We start from the raw sequence: 13260 nt of genomic DNA on the forward strand, positions 1-13260 counted from the left end.
TTCTGAATGTCCTAGAGAGATCAGGTTTGTTTTAGTGTACTCCAATCAACAGCCCCTACAACCACAAAAAGGAATGGAGTCATTAGCACTTATGGTTTTTAAATGGCACCCAGAATTATTTTGCACGAAGCACAATTTCACATCATTCTGGGTTCATTTGTGTGAAAACAAGGTCCAATCAGGCTGAAATGTTACAGGAAGGTAGAATCTATTGAGTTGTAAGTTATCTGAACGTTTCATGATGATAGCACTTTCCTAAGGGGGTCAAACCATGTCCCAAAGGTCACCGGATCTGGTGTCAATTTAAAGTAGTCCAGTTACACCTTTGTGGGCTTATAACTTGGCTTCTGAATGTCCTAGAGAGATCAGGTTTGTTTTAATGTACTCCAATTAACAGCCCCTAAACCCACAAAAAGGAATGGAGTCATTAGCACTTATGGTTTGGAAATGGCATCCAGAATTATGTTGCACGAAGCACAATTTCACATCATTCTGGGTGCATTTGTGTGAAAACAAGGTCCAATCAGGCTGAAACGTTACAAGAAGGTAGAATCTATTGAGTTATAAGTGATCTGAACGTTTCATGATGATAGCACTTTCCTAAGGGGGTCAAACAATGTCCCAAAGGTCCCCTGATCTGGTGTCAATTTAAAGAAGTGGTCCAGTTACACATTTGTGGGCTTATAACTTGGCTTCTGAATGTCCTAGAGAGATCAGGTTTGTTTTAGTGTACTCCAATCATTAGCCCCTACAACCACAAAAAGGAATGGAGTCATTAGCACTTATGGCTTGTAAATGGCACCCAGTATTATGTTGCACGAAACACAATTTCACATCATTCTGGGTCCATTTGTGTGAAAACAAGGTCCAATCAGGCTGAAACGTTACAAGAAGGTAGAATCTATTGAGTTGTAAGTGATCTGAACGTTTCATGATGATCACACATTCCTATAGGGGGTCAAACCATGTCCCAAAGGTCACAGGGCCTGGTGTCACTTTAAAGAAGTAGTCCAGTTACACCTTTGTGGGCTTATAACTTGGCTTCTGAATGTCCTAGAGAGGTCAGGTTTGTTTTAGTGTACTCCAATGAACAGCCCCTACAACCACAAATAGGAATGGAGTCATTAGCACTTATGGTTTGTAATTGGCACCCAGAATTATGTTGCACAAAGCACAATTTCACATCATTCTGGGTCCATTTGTGTGAAAACAAGGTCCAATCAGGCTGAAACGTTACAAGAAGGTAGAATCTATTGAGTTGTAAGTGATCTGAACTTTTCATGATGATCGCACATTCCTATAGGGGGTCAAACCATGTCCCAAAGGTCACCGGGTCTGGTGTCACTTTAAAGAAAAAGTCCAGTTACACCTTTGTGGGCTTATAACTTGGCTTCTGAATATCCTAGAGAGGTCAGGTTTGTTTTAGAGTACTCCAATTAACAGCCTCCATTACCCCAAAAAGGAATGGAGTCATTAGCACTTATGGTTTTTAAATGGCACCCAGAGTTATGTTGCACGAAGCACAATTTCACATCATTCTGGGTTCATTTGTGTGAAAACAAGGTCCAATCAGGCTGAAACGTTACAGGAAGGTAGAATCTATTGAGTTGTAAGTGATCTGAACGTTTCATGATGATAGCACTTTCCTAAGGGGGTCAAACCATGTCCCAGAGGTCACCAGATCTGGTGTCAATTTAAAGAAGTAGTCCAGTTACACATTTGTGGGCTTATAACTTGGCTTCTGAATGTCCTAGAGAGGTCAGGTTTGTTTTAGAGTACTCCAATTAACAGCCCCCATTACCCCAAAAAGGAATGGAGTCATTAGCACTTATGGTTTTTAAATGGCACCCAGAATTATGTTGCACGAAGCAAAATTTCACATCATTCTGGGTTCATTTGTGTGAAAACAAGGTCCAATCAGGCTGAAACGTTACAGGAAGGTAGAATCTATTGAGTTGTAAGTGATCTGAACATTTCATGATGATAGCACTTTTCTAAGGGGGTCAAACCATGTCCCAGAGGTCACCGGATCTGGTGTCAATTTAAAGAAGTAGTCCAGTTACACATTTGTGGGCTTATAACTTGGCTTCTGAATGTCCTAGAGAGATCAGGTTTGTTTTAGTGTACTCCAATCAACAGCACCTACAACCACAAAAAGGAATGGAGTCATTAGCACTTATGGTTTTTAAATGGCACCCAGAATTATGTTGCACGAAGCACAATTTCACATCATTCTGGGTTCATTTGTGTGAAAACAAGGTCCAATCAGGCTGAAACGTTACAGGAAGGTAGAATCTATTGAGTTGTTAGTGATCTGGACGTTTCATGATGATCGCACATTCCTATAGGGGGTCAAACCATGTCCCAAAGGTCACCGGGCCTGGTGTCACTTTAAAGAAGTAGTCCAGTTTCACATTTGTGGGCTTATAACTTGGCTTCTGAATGTCCTAGAGAGATCAGGTTTGTTTTAATGTACTCCAATCAACAGCCCCTACAACCACAAAAATGAATGGAGTCATTAGCACTTATGGTTTGTAAATGGCACCCAGAATTATGTTGCACGAATCACAATTTCACATCATTCTGGGTCCATTTGTGTGAAAACAAGGTCCAATCAGGCTGAAACGTTACAAGAAGGTAGAATCTATTGAGTTGTAAGTGATCTGAACGTTTCATGATGATCGCACATTCCTATAGGGGGTCAAACCATGTCCCAAAGGTCACCGGGCCTGGTGTCACTTTAAAGAAGTAGTCCAGTTACATATTTGTGAGCTTATAACTTGGCTTCTGAATGTCCTAGAGAGGTCAGGTTTGTTTTAGTGTACTCCAATCAACAGCCCCTACAACCACAAAAAAGAATGGAGTCATTAGCACTTATGGTTTGTAAATGGCACCCAGAATTATGTTGCACGAAGCACAATTTCACATCATTCTGGGTCCATTTGTGTGAAAACAAGGTCCAATCAGGCTGAAACGTTACAGGAAGGTAGAATCTATTGAGTTGTAAGTGATCTGAACGTTTCATGATGATCACACATTCCTATAGGGGGTCAAACCATGTCCCAAAGGTCACCGGGCCTGGTGTCACTTTAAAGAAGTAGTCCAGTTACACATTTGTGGGCTTATAACTTGGCTTCTGAATGTCCTAGAGAGGCCAGGTTTGTTTTAGTGTACTCCAATCAACAGCCCCTACAACCACAAAAAGGAATGGAGTCATTAGCGCTTATGGTTTGTAAATGGCACCCAGAATTATGTTGCACAAAGCACAATTTCACATCATTCTGGGTCCATTTGTGTGAAAACAAGGTCCAATCAGGCTGAAACGTTACAAGAAGGTAGAATCTATTGAGTTGTAAGTGATCTGAACGTTTCATGATGATCGCACATTCCTATAGGGGGTCAAACCATGTCCCAAAGGTCACCGGGCCTGGTGTCACTTTAAAGAAGTAGTCCAGTTACACCTTTGTGGGCTTATAACTTGGCTTTTGAATATCCTAGAGAGGTCAGGTTTTTTTAGTGTACTCCAATCAACAGCCCCTACAACCACAAAAAGGAATGGAGTCATTAGCACTTATGGTTTTTAAATGGCACCCAAAATTATGTTGCACGAAGCACAATTTCACATCATTCTGGGTTCATTTGTGTGAAAACAAGGTCCAATCAGGCTGAAACGTTACAAGAAGGTAGAATTTATTGAGTTGTAAGTGATCTGAACGTTTCATGATGATCGCACATTCCTATAGGGGGTCAAACCATGTCCCAAAGGTCACCGGGCCTGGTGTCACTTTAAAGAAGTAGTCCAGTTACACCTTTGTGAGCTTATAATTTGGCTTCTGAATATCCTAGAGAGGTCAGGTTTGTTTTAGAGTACTCCAATTAACAGCCTCCATTACCCCAAAGAGGAATGGAGTCATTAGCACTTATGGTTTTTAAATGGCACCCAGAGTTATGTTGCACGAAGCACAATTTCACATCATTCTGGGTTCATTTGTGTGAAAACAAGGTCCAATCAGGCTGAAACGTTACAGGAAGGTAGAATCTATTGAGTTTTAAGTGATCTGAACGTTTCATGATGATAGCACTTTCCTAAGGGGGTCAAACCATGTCCCAGAGGTCACCAGATCTGGTGTCAATTTAAAGAAGTAGTCCAGTTACACATTTGTGGGCTTATAACTTGGCTTCTGAATGTCCTAGAGAGATCAGGTTTGTTTTAGTGTACTCCAATCAACAGCCACTAAAACCACAAAAAGGAATGGAGTCATTAGTACTTATGGTTTTTAAATGGCACCCAGAATTATGTTGCACGAAGCACAATTTCACATCATTCTGGGTTCATTTGTGTGAAAACAAGGTCCAATCAGGCTGAAACGTTACAGGAAGGTAGAATCTATTGAGTTGTAAGTGATCTGAACGTTTCATGATGATAGCACTTTCCTAAGGGGGTCAAACAATGTCCCAAAGGTCACCGGATCTGGTGTCAATTTAAAGAAGTGGTCCAGTTACACATTTGTGGGCTTATAAATTGGCTTCTGAATGTCCTAGAGATATCAGGTTTGTTTTAGTGTACTCCAATCAACAGCCCCTACAACCACAAAAAGGAATGGAGTCATTAGCACTTATGGTTTTTAAATGGCACCCAGAATTATTTTGCACGAAGCACAATTTCACATCATTCTGGATTCATTTGTGTGAAAACAAGGTCCAATCAGGCTGAAACGTTACAGGAAGGTAGAATCTATTGAGTTGTAAGTGATCTGAACGTTTCATGATGATAGCACTTTCCTAAGGGGGTCAAACCATGTCCCAAAGGACACCGGGCCTGGTGTCACTTTAAAGAAGTAGTCCAGTTACACCTTTGTGGGCTTATAACTTGGCTTCTGAATATCCTAGAGAGGTCAGGTTTGTTTTAGAGTACTCCAATTAACAGCCCCCATTACCCCAAAAAGGAATGGAGTCATTAGCACTTATGGTTTTTAAATGTCACCCAGAATTATGTTGCACGAAGCAAAATTTCACATCATTCTGGGTTCATTTGTGTGAAAACAAGGTCCAATCAGGCTGAAACGTTACAGGAAGGTAGAATCTATTGAGTTGTAAGTGATCTGAACATTTCATGATGATAGCACTTTTCTAAGGGGGTCAAACCATGTCCCAGAGGTCACCGGATCTGGTGTCAATTTAAAGAAGTAGTCCATTTACACATTTGTGGGCTTATAACTTGGCTTCTGAATGTCCTAGAGAGATCAGGTTTGTTTTAGTGTACTCCAATCAACAGCACCTACAACCACAAAAAGGAATGGAGTCATTAGCACTTATGGTTTTTAAATGGCACCCAGAATTATGTTGCACGAAGCACAATTTCACATCATTCTGGGTTCATTTGTGTGAAAACAAGGTCCAATCAGGCTGAAACGTTACAGGAAGGTAGAATCTATTGAGTTGTTAGTGATCTGAACGTTTCATGATGATCGCACATTCCTATAGGGGGTCAAACCATGTCCCAAAGGTCACCGGGCCTGGTGTCACTTTAAAGAAGTAGTCCAGTTTCACATTTGTGGGCTTATAACTTGGCTTCTGAATGTCCTAGAGAGATCAGGTTTGTTTTAATGTACTCCAATCAACAGCCCCTACAACCACAAAAATGAATGGTGTCATTAGCACTTATGGTTTGTAAATGGCACCCAAAATTATGTTGCACGAATCACAATTTCACATCATTCTGGGTCCATTTGTGTGAAAACAAGGTCCAATCAGGCTGAAACGTTATAAGAAGGTAGAATCTATTGAGTTGTAAGTGATCTAAACGTTTCATGATGATCGCACATTCCTATAGGGGGTCAAACCATGTCCCAAAGGTCACCGGGCCTGGTGTCACTTTAAAGAAGTAGTCCAGTTACACATTTGTGAGCTTATAACTTGGCTTCTGAATGTCCTAGAGAGGTCAGGTTTGTTTTAGTGTACTCCAATCAACAGCCCCTACAACCACAAAAAAGAATGGAGTCATTAGCACTTATGGTTTGTAAATGGCACCCAGAATTATGTTGCACAAAGCACAATTTCACATCATTCTGGGTCCATTTGTGTGAAAACAAGGTCCAATCAGGCTGAAACGTTACAAGAAGGTAGAATCTATTGAGTTGTAAGTGATCTGAACGTTTCATGATGATCGCACATTCCTATAGGGGGTCAAACAATGTCCCAAAGGTCACCGGGACTGGTGTCACTTTAAAGAAGTAGTCCAGTTACACCTTTGTGGGCTTATAACTTGGCTTTTGAATATCCCAGAGAGGTCAGGTTTGTTTTAGTGTACTCCAATCAACAGCCCCTACAACCACAAAAAGGAATGGAGTCATTAGCACTTATGGTTTTTAAATGGCACCCAGAATTATGTTGCACGAAGCACAATTTCACATCATTCTGGGTTCATTTGTGTGAAAACAAGGTCCAATCAGGCTGAAACGTTACAAGAAGGTAGAATTTATTGAGTTGTAAGTGATCTGAACGTTTCATGATGATCGCACATTCCTATAGGGGGTCAAACCATGTCCCAAAGGTCACCGGGCCTGGTGTCACTTTAAAGAAGTAGTCCAGTTACACCTTTGTGGGCTTATAACTTGGCTTCTGAATATCCTAGAGAGGTCAGGTTTGTTTTAGAGTACTCCAATTAACAGCCTCCATTACCCCAAAAAGGAATGGAGTCATTAGAACTTATGGTTTTTAAATGGCACCCAGAGTTATGTTGCACGAAGCACAATTTCACATCATTCTGGGTTCATTTGTGTGAAAACAAGGTCCAATCAGGCTGAAACGTTACAGGAAGGTAGAATCTATTGAGTTGTAAGTGATCTGAACATTTCATGATGATAGCACTTTCCTAAGGGGGTCAAACCATGTCCCAGAGGTCACCAGATCTGGTGTCAATTTAAAGAAGTAGTCCAGTTACACATTTGTGGGCTTATAACTTGGCTTCTGAATGTCCTAGAGAGATCAGGTTTGTTTTAGTGTACTCCAATCAACAGCCCCTAAAACCACAAAAAGGAATGGAGTCATTAGTACTTATGGTTTTTAAATGGCACCCAGAATTATGTTGCACGAAGCACAATTTCACATCATTCTGGGTGCATTTGTGTGAAAACAAGGTCCAATCAGGCTGAAACGTTACAGGAAGGTAGAATCTATTGAGTTGTAAGTGATCTGAACGTTTCATGATGATAGCACTTTCCTAAGGGGGTCAAACCATGTCCCAAATGTCACCGGGCCTGGTGTCACTTTAAAGAAGTAGTCCAGTTACACCTTTGTGGGCTTATAACTTGGCTTCTGAATATCCTAGAGAGGTCAGGTTTGTTTTAGAGTACTCCAATTAACAGCCCCCATTACCCCAAAAAGGAATGGAGTCATTAGCACTTATGGTTTTTAAATGGCACCCAGAATTATGTTGCACGAAGCACAATTTCACATCATTCTGGGTTCATTTGTGTGAAAACAAGGTCCAATCAGGCTGAAACGTTACAGGAAGGTAGATTCTATTGAGTTGTAAGTGATCTGAACATTTCATGATGATAGCACTTTTCTAAGGGGGTCAAACCATGTCCCAGAGGTCACCGGATCTGGTGTCAATTTAAAGAAGTAGTCCAGTTACACATTTGTGGGCTTATAACTTGGCTTCTGAATGTCCTAGAGAGATCAGGTTTGTTTTAGTGTACTCCAATCAACAGCACCTACAACCACAAAAAGGAATGGAGTCATTAGCACTTATGGTTTTTAAATGGCACCCAGAATTATGTTGCACGAAGCACAATTTCACATCATTCTGGGTTCATTTGTGTGAAAACAAGGTCCAATCAGGCTGAAACGTTACAGGAAGGTAGAATCTATTGAGTTGTTAGTGATCTGGACGTTTCATGATGATCGCACATTCCTATAGGGGGTCAAACCATGTCCCAAAGGTCACTGGGCCTGGTGTCACTTTAAAGAAGTAGTCCAGTTACACATTTGTGGGCTTATAACTTGGCTTCTGAATGTCCTAGAGAGGCCAGGTTTGTTTTAGTGTACTCCAATCAACAGCCCCTACAACCACAAAAAGGAATGGAGTCATTAGCGCTTATGGTTTGTAAATGGCACCCAGAATTATGTTGCACAAAGCACAATTTCACATCATTCTGGGTCCATTTGTGTGAAAACAAGGTCCAATCAGGCTGAAACGTTACAAGAAGGTAGAATCTATTGAGTTGTAAGTGATCTGAACGTTTCATGATGATCGCACATTCCTATAGGGGGTCAAACCATGTCCCAAAGGTCACCGGGCCTGGTGTCACTTTAAAGAAGTAGTCCAGTTACACCTTTGTGGGCTTATAACTTGGCTTTTGAATATCCTAGAGAGGTCAGGTTTGTTTTAGTGTACTCCAATCAACAGCCCCTACAACCACAAAAAGGAATGGAGTCATTAGCACTTATGGTTTTTAAATGGCACCCAGAATTATGTTGCACGAAGCACAATTTCACATCATTCTGGGTTCATTTGTGTGAAAACAAGGTCCAATCAGGCTGAAACGTTACAAGAAGGTAGAATTTATTGAGTTGTAAGTGATCTGAACGTTTCATGATGATCGCACATTCCTATAGGGGGTCAAACCATGTCCCAAAGGTCACCGGGCCTGGTGTCACTTTAAAGAAGGAGTCCAGTTACAACTTTGTGGGCTTATAACTTGGCTTCTGAATATCCTAGAGAGGTCAGGTTTGTTTTAGAGTACTCCAATTAACAGCCTCCATTACCCCAAAAAGAAATGGAGTCATTAGCACTTATGGTTTTTAAATGGCACCCAGAGTTATGTTGCACGAAGCACAATTTCACATCATTCTGGGTTCATTTGTGTGAAAACAAGGTCCAATCAAGCTGAAACGTTACAGGAAGGTAGAATCTATTGAGTTTTAAGTGATCTGAACGTTTCATGATGATAGCACTTTCCTAAGGGGGTCAAACCATGTCCCAGAGGTCACCAGATCTGGTGTCAATTTAAAGAAGTAGTCCAGTTACACATTTGTGGGCTTATAACTTGGCTTCTGAATGTCCTAGAGAGATCAGGTTTGTTTTAGTGTACTCCAATCAACAGCCCCTAAAACCACAAAAAGGAATGGAGTCATTAGTACTTATGGTTTTTAAATGGCACCCAGAATTATGTTGCACGAAGCACAATTTCACATCATTCTGGGTTCATTTGTGTGAAAACAAGGTCCAATCAGGCTGAAACGTTACAGGAAGGTAGAATCTATTGAGTTGTAAGTGATCTGAACGTTTCATGATGATAGCACTTTCCCAAGGGGGTCAAACCATGTCCCAAAGGTCACCGGATCTGGTGTCAATTTAAAGAAGTGGTCCAGTTACACATTTGTGTGCTTATAACTTGGCTTCTGTATGTCCTAGAGAGATCAGGTTTGTTTTAGTGTACTCATATCAACAGCCCCTACAACCACAAAAAGGAATGGAGTCATTAGCACTTATGGTTTTTAAATGGCACCCAGAATTATTTTGCACGAAGCACAATTTCACATAATTCTGGGTTCATTTGTGTGAAAACAAGGTCCAATCAGGCTGAAACGTTACAGGAAGGTAGAATCTATTGAGTTGTAAGTGATCTGAACGTTTCATGATGATAGCACTTTCCTAAGGGGGTCAAACCATGTCCCAAAGGACACCGGGCCTGGTGTCACTTTAAAGAAGTAGTCCAGTTACACCTTTGTGGGCTTATAACTTGGCTTCTGAATATCCTAGAGAGGTCAGGTTTGTTTTAGAGTACTCCAATTAACAGCCCCCATTACCCCAAAAAGGAATGGAGTCATTAGCACTTATGGTTTTTAAATGGCACCCAGAATTATGTTGCACGAAGCAAAATTTCACATCATTCTGGGTTCATTTGTGTGAAAACAAGGTCCAATCAGGCTGAAACGTTACAGGAAGGTAGAATCTATTGAGTTGTAAGTGATCTGAACATTTCATGATGATAGCACTTTTCTAAGGGGGTCAAACCATGTCCCAGAGGTCACCGGATCTGGTGTCAATTTAAAGAAGTAGTCCAGTTACACATTTGTGGGCTTATAACTTGGCTTCTGAATGTCCTAGAGAGATCAGGTTTGTTTTAGTGTACTCCAATCAACAGCACCTACAACCACAAAAAGGAATGGAGTCATTAGCACTTATGGTTTTTAAATGGCACCCAGAATTATGTTGCACGAAGCACAATTTCACATCATTCTGGGTTCATTTGTGTGAAAACAAGGTCCAATCAGGCTGAAACGTTACAGGAAGGTAGAATCTATTGAGTTGTTAGTGATCTGAACGTTTCATGATGATCGCACATTCCTATAGGGGGTCAAACCATGTCCCAAAGGTCACCGGGCCTGGTGTCACTTTAAAGAAGTAGTCCAGTTTCACATTTGTGGGCTTATAACTTGGCTTCTGAATGTCCTAGAGAGATCAGGTTTGTTTTAATGTACTCCAATCAACAGCCCCTACAACCACAAAAATGAATGGAGTCATTAGCACTTATGGTTTGTAAATGGCACCCAGAATTATGTTGCACGAATCACAATTTCACATCATTCTGGGTCCATTTGTGTGAAAACAAGGTCCAATCAGGCTGAAACGTTACAAGAAGGTAGAATCTATTGAGTTGTAAGTGATCTGAACGTTTCATGATGATCGCACATTCCTATAGGGGGTCAAACCATGTCCCAAAGGTCACCGGGCCTGGTGTCACTTTAAAGAAGTAGTCCAGTTACACATTTGTGAGCTTATAACTTGGCTTCTGAATGTCCTAGAGAGGTCAGGTTTGTTTTAGTGTACTCCAATCAACAGCCCCTACAACCACAAAAAAGAATGGAGTCATTAGCACTTATGGTTTGTAAATGGCACCCAGAATTATGTTGCACGAAGCACAATTTCACATCATTCTGGGTCCATTTGTGTGAAAACAAGGTCCAATCAGGCTGAAACGTTACAGGAAGGTAGAATCTATTGAGTTGTAAGTGATCTGAACGTTTCATGATGATCACACATTCCTATAGGGGGTCAAACCATGTCCCAAAGGTCACCGGGCCTGGTGTCACTTTAAAGAAGTAGTCCAGTTACACCTTTGTGGGCTTATAACTTGGCTTTTGAATGTCCTAGAGAGGCCAGGTTTGTTTTAGTGTACTCCAATCAACAGCCCCTACAACCACAAAAAGGAATGGAGTCATTAGCACTTATGGTTTGTAAATGGCACCCAGAATTATGTTGCACAAAGCACAATTTCACATCATTCTGGGTCCATTTGTGTGAAAACAAGGTCCAATCAGGCTGAAACGTTACAAGAAGGTAGAATCTATTGAGTTGTAAGTGATCTGAACGTTTCATGATGATCGCACATTCCTGTAGGGGGTCAAACCATGTCCCAAAGGTCACCGGGCCTGGTGTCACTTTAAAGAAGTAGTCCAGTTACACCTTTGTGGGCTTATAAATTGGCTTTTGAATATCCTAGAGAGATCAGGTTTGTTTTAGTGTACTCCAATCAACAGCCCCTACAACCACAAAAAGGAATGGAGTCATTAGCACTTATGGTTTTTAAATGGCACCCAGAATTATCTTGCACGAAGCACAATTTCACATCATTCTGGGTTCATTTGTGTGAAAACAAGGTCCAATCAGGCTGAAACGTTACAAGAAGGTAGAATCTATTGAGTTGTAAGTGATCTGAACGTTTCATGATGATCGCACATTCCTATAGGGGGTCAAACCATGTCCCAAAGGTCACCGGGCCTGGTGTCACTTTAAAGAAGTAGTCCAGTTACACATTTGTGGGCTTATAACTTGGCTTCTGAATGTCCTAGAGAGATCAGGTTTGTTTTAGTGTACTCCAATCAACAGCCCCTACAACCACAAAAAGGAATGGAGTCATTAGTACTTATGGTTTTTAAATGTCACCCAGAATTATGTTGCACGAAGCACAATTTCACATCATTCTGGGTTCATTTGTGTGAAAACAAGGTCCAATCAGGCTGAAACGTTACAAGAAGGTAGAATCTATTGAGTTGTAAGTGATCTGAACGTTTCATGATGATAGCACTTTCCTAAGGGGGTCAAACCATGTCCCAAAGGTCACCGGACCTGGTGTCAATTTAAAGAAGTGGTCCAGTTACACATTTGTGGGCTTATAACTTGGCTTCTGAATGTCCTAGAGAGATCAGGTTTGTTTTAGTGTACTCCAATCAACAGCCCCCATTACCCCAAAAAGGAATGGAGTCATTAGCACTTATGGTTTTTAAATGGCACCCAGAGTTATGTTGCACGAAGCACAATTTCACATCATTCTGGGTTCATTTGTGTGAAAACAAGGTCCAATCAGGCTGAAACGTTACAGGAAGGTAGAATCTATTGAGTTGTAAGTGATCTGAACGTTTCATGATGATAGCACTTTCCTAAGGGGGTCAAACCATGTCCCAAAGGTCACCGGATCTGGTGTCAATTTAAAGTAGTCCAGTTACACATTTGTGGGCTTATAACTTGGCTTCTGAATGTCCTAGAGAGATCAGGTTTGTTTTAATGTACTCCAATCAACAGCCCCTACAACCACAATAAGGAATGGAGTCATTAGCACTTATGGTTTGGAAATGGCACCCAGAATTATGTTGCACGAAACACAATTTCACATCATTCTGGGTGCATTTGTGTGAAAACAAGGTCCAATCAGGCTGAAACGTTACAAGAAGTAGAATCTATTGAGTTATAAGTGATCTGAACGTTTCATGATGATAGCACTTTCCTAAGGGGGTCAAACAATGTCCCAAAGGTCACCGGATCTGGTGTCAATTTAAAGAAGTGGTCCAGTTACACATTTGTGGGCTTATAACTTGGCTTCTGAATGTCCTAGAGAGGTCAGGTTTGTTTTAGTGTACTCCAATCAACAGCCCCTACAACCACAAAAAGAATGGAGTCATTAGCACTTATGGTTTGTAAATGGCACCCAGAATTATGTTGCACGAAGCACAATTTCACATCATTCTGGGACCATTTGTGTGAAAACAAGGTCCAATCAGGCTGAAACGTTACAGGAAGGTAGAATCTATTGAGTTGTAAGTCATCTGAACGTTTCATGATGATAGCACTTTCCTAAGGGGGTCAAACCATGACCCAAAGGTCACCGGATCTGGTGTCAATTTAAAGAAGTAGTCCAGTTACACATTTGTGGGCTTACAACTTGGCTTCTGAATGTCCTAGAGAGATCAGGG

The sequence above is a fragment of the Nothobranchius furzeri genome, chromosome 9, assembly GCF_043380555.1.
Source record: "Nothobranchius furzeri strain GRZ-AD chromosome 9, NfurGRZ-RIMD1, whole genome shotgun sequence".
NCBI lineage: Eukaryota > Metazoa > Chordata > Actinopteri > Cyprinodontiformes > Nothobranchiidae > Nothobranchius > Nothobranchius furzeri.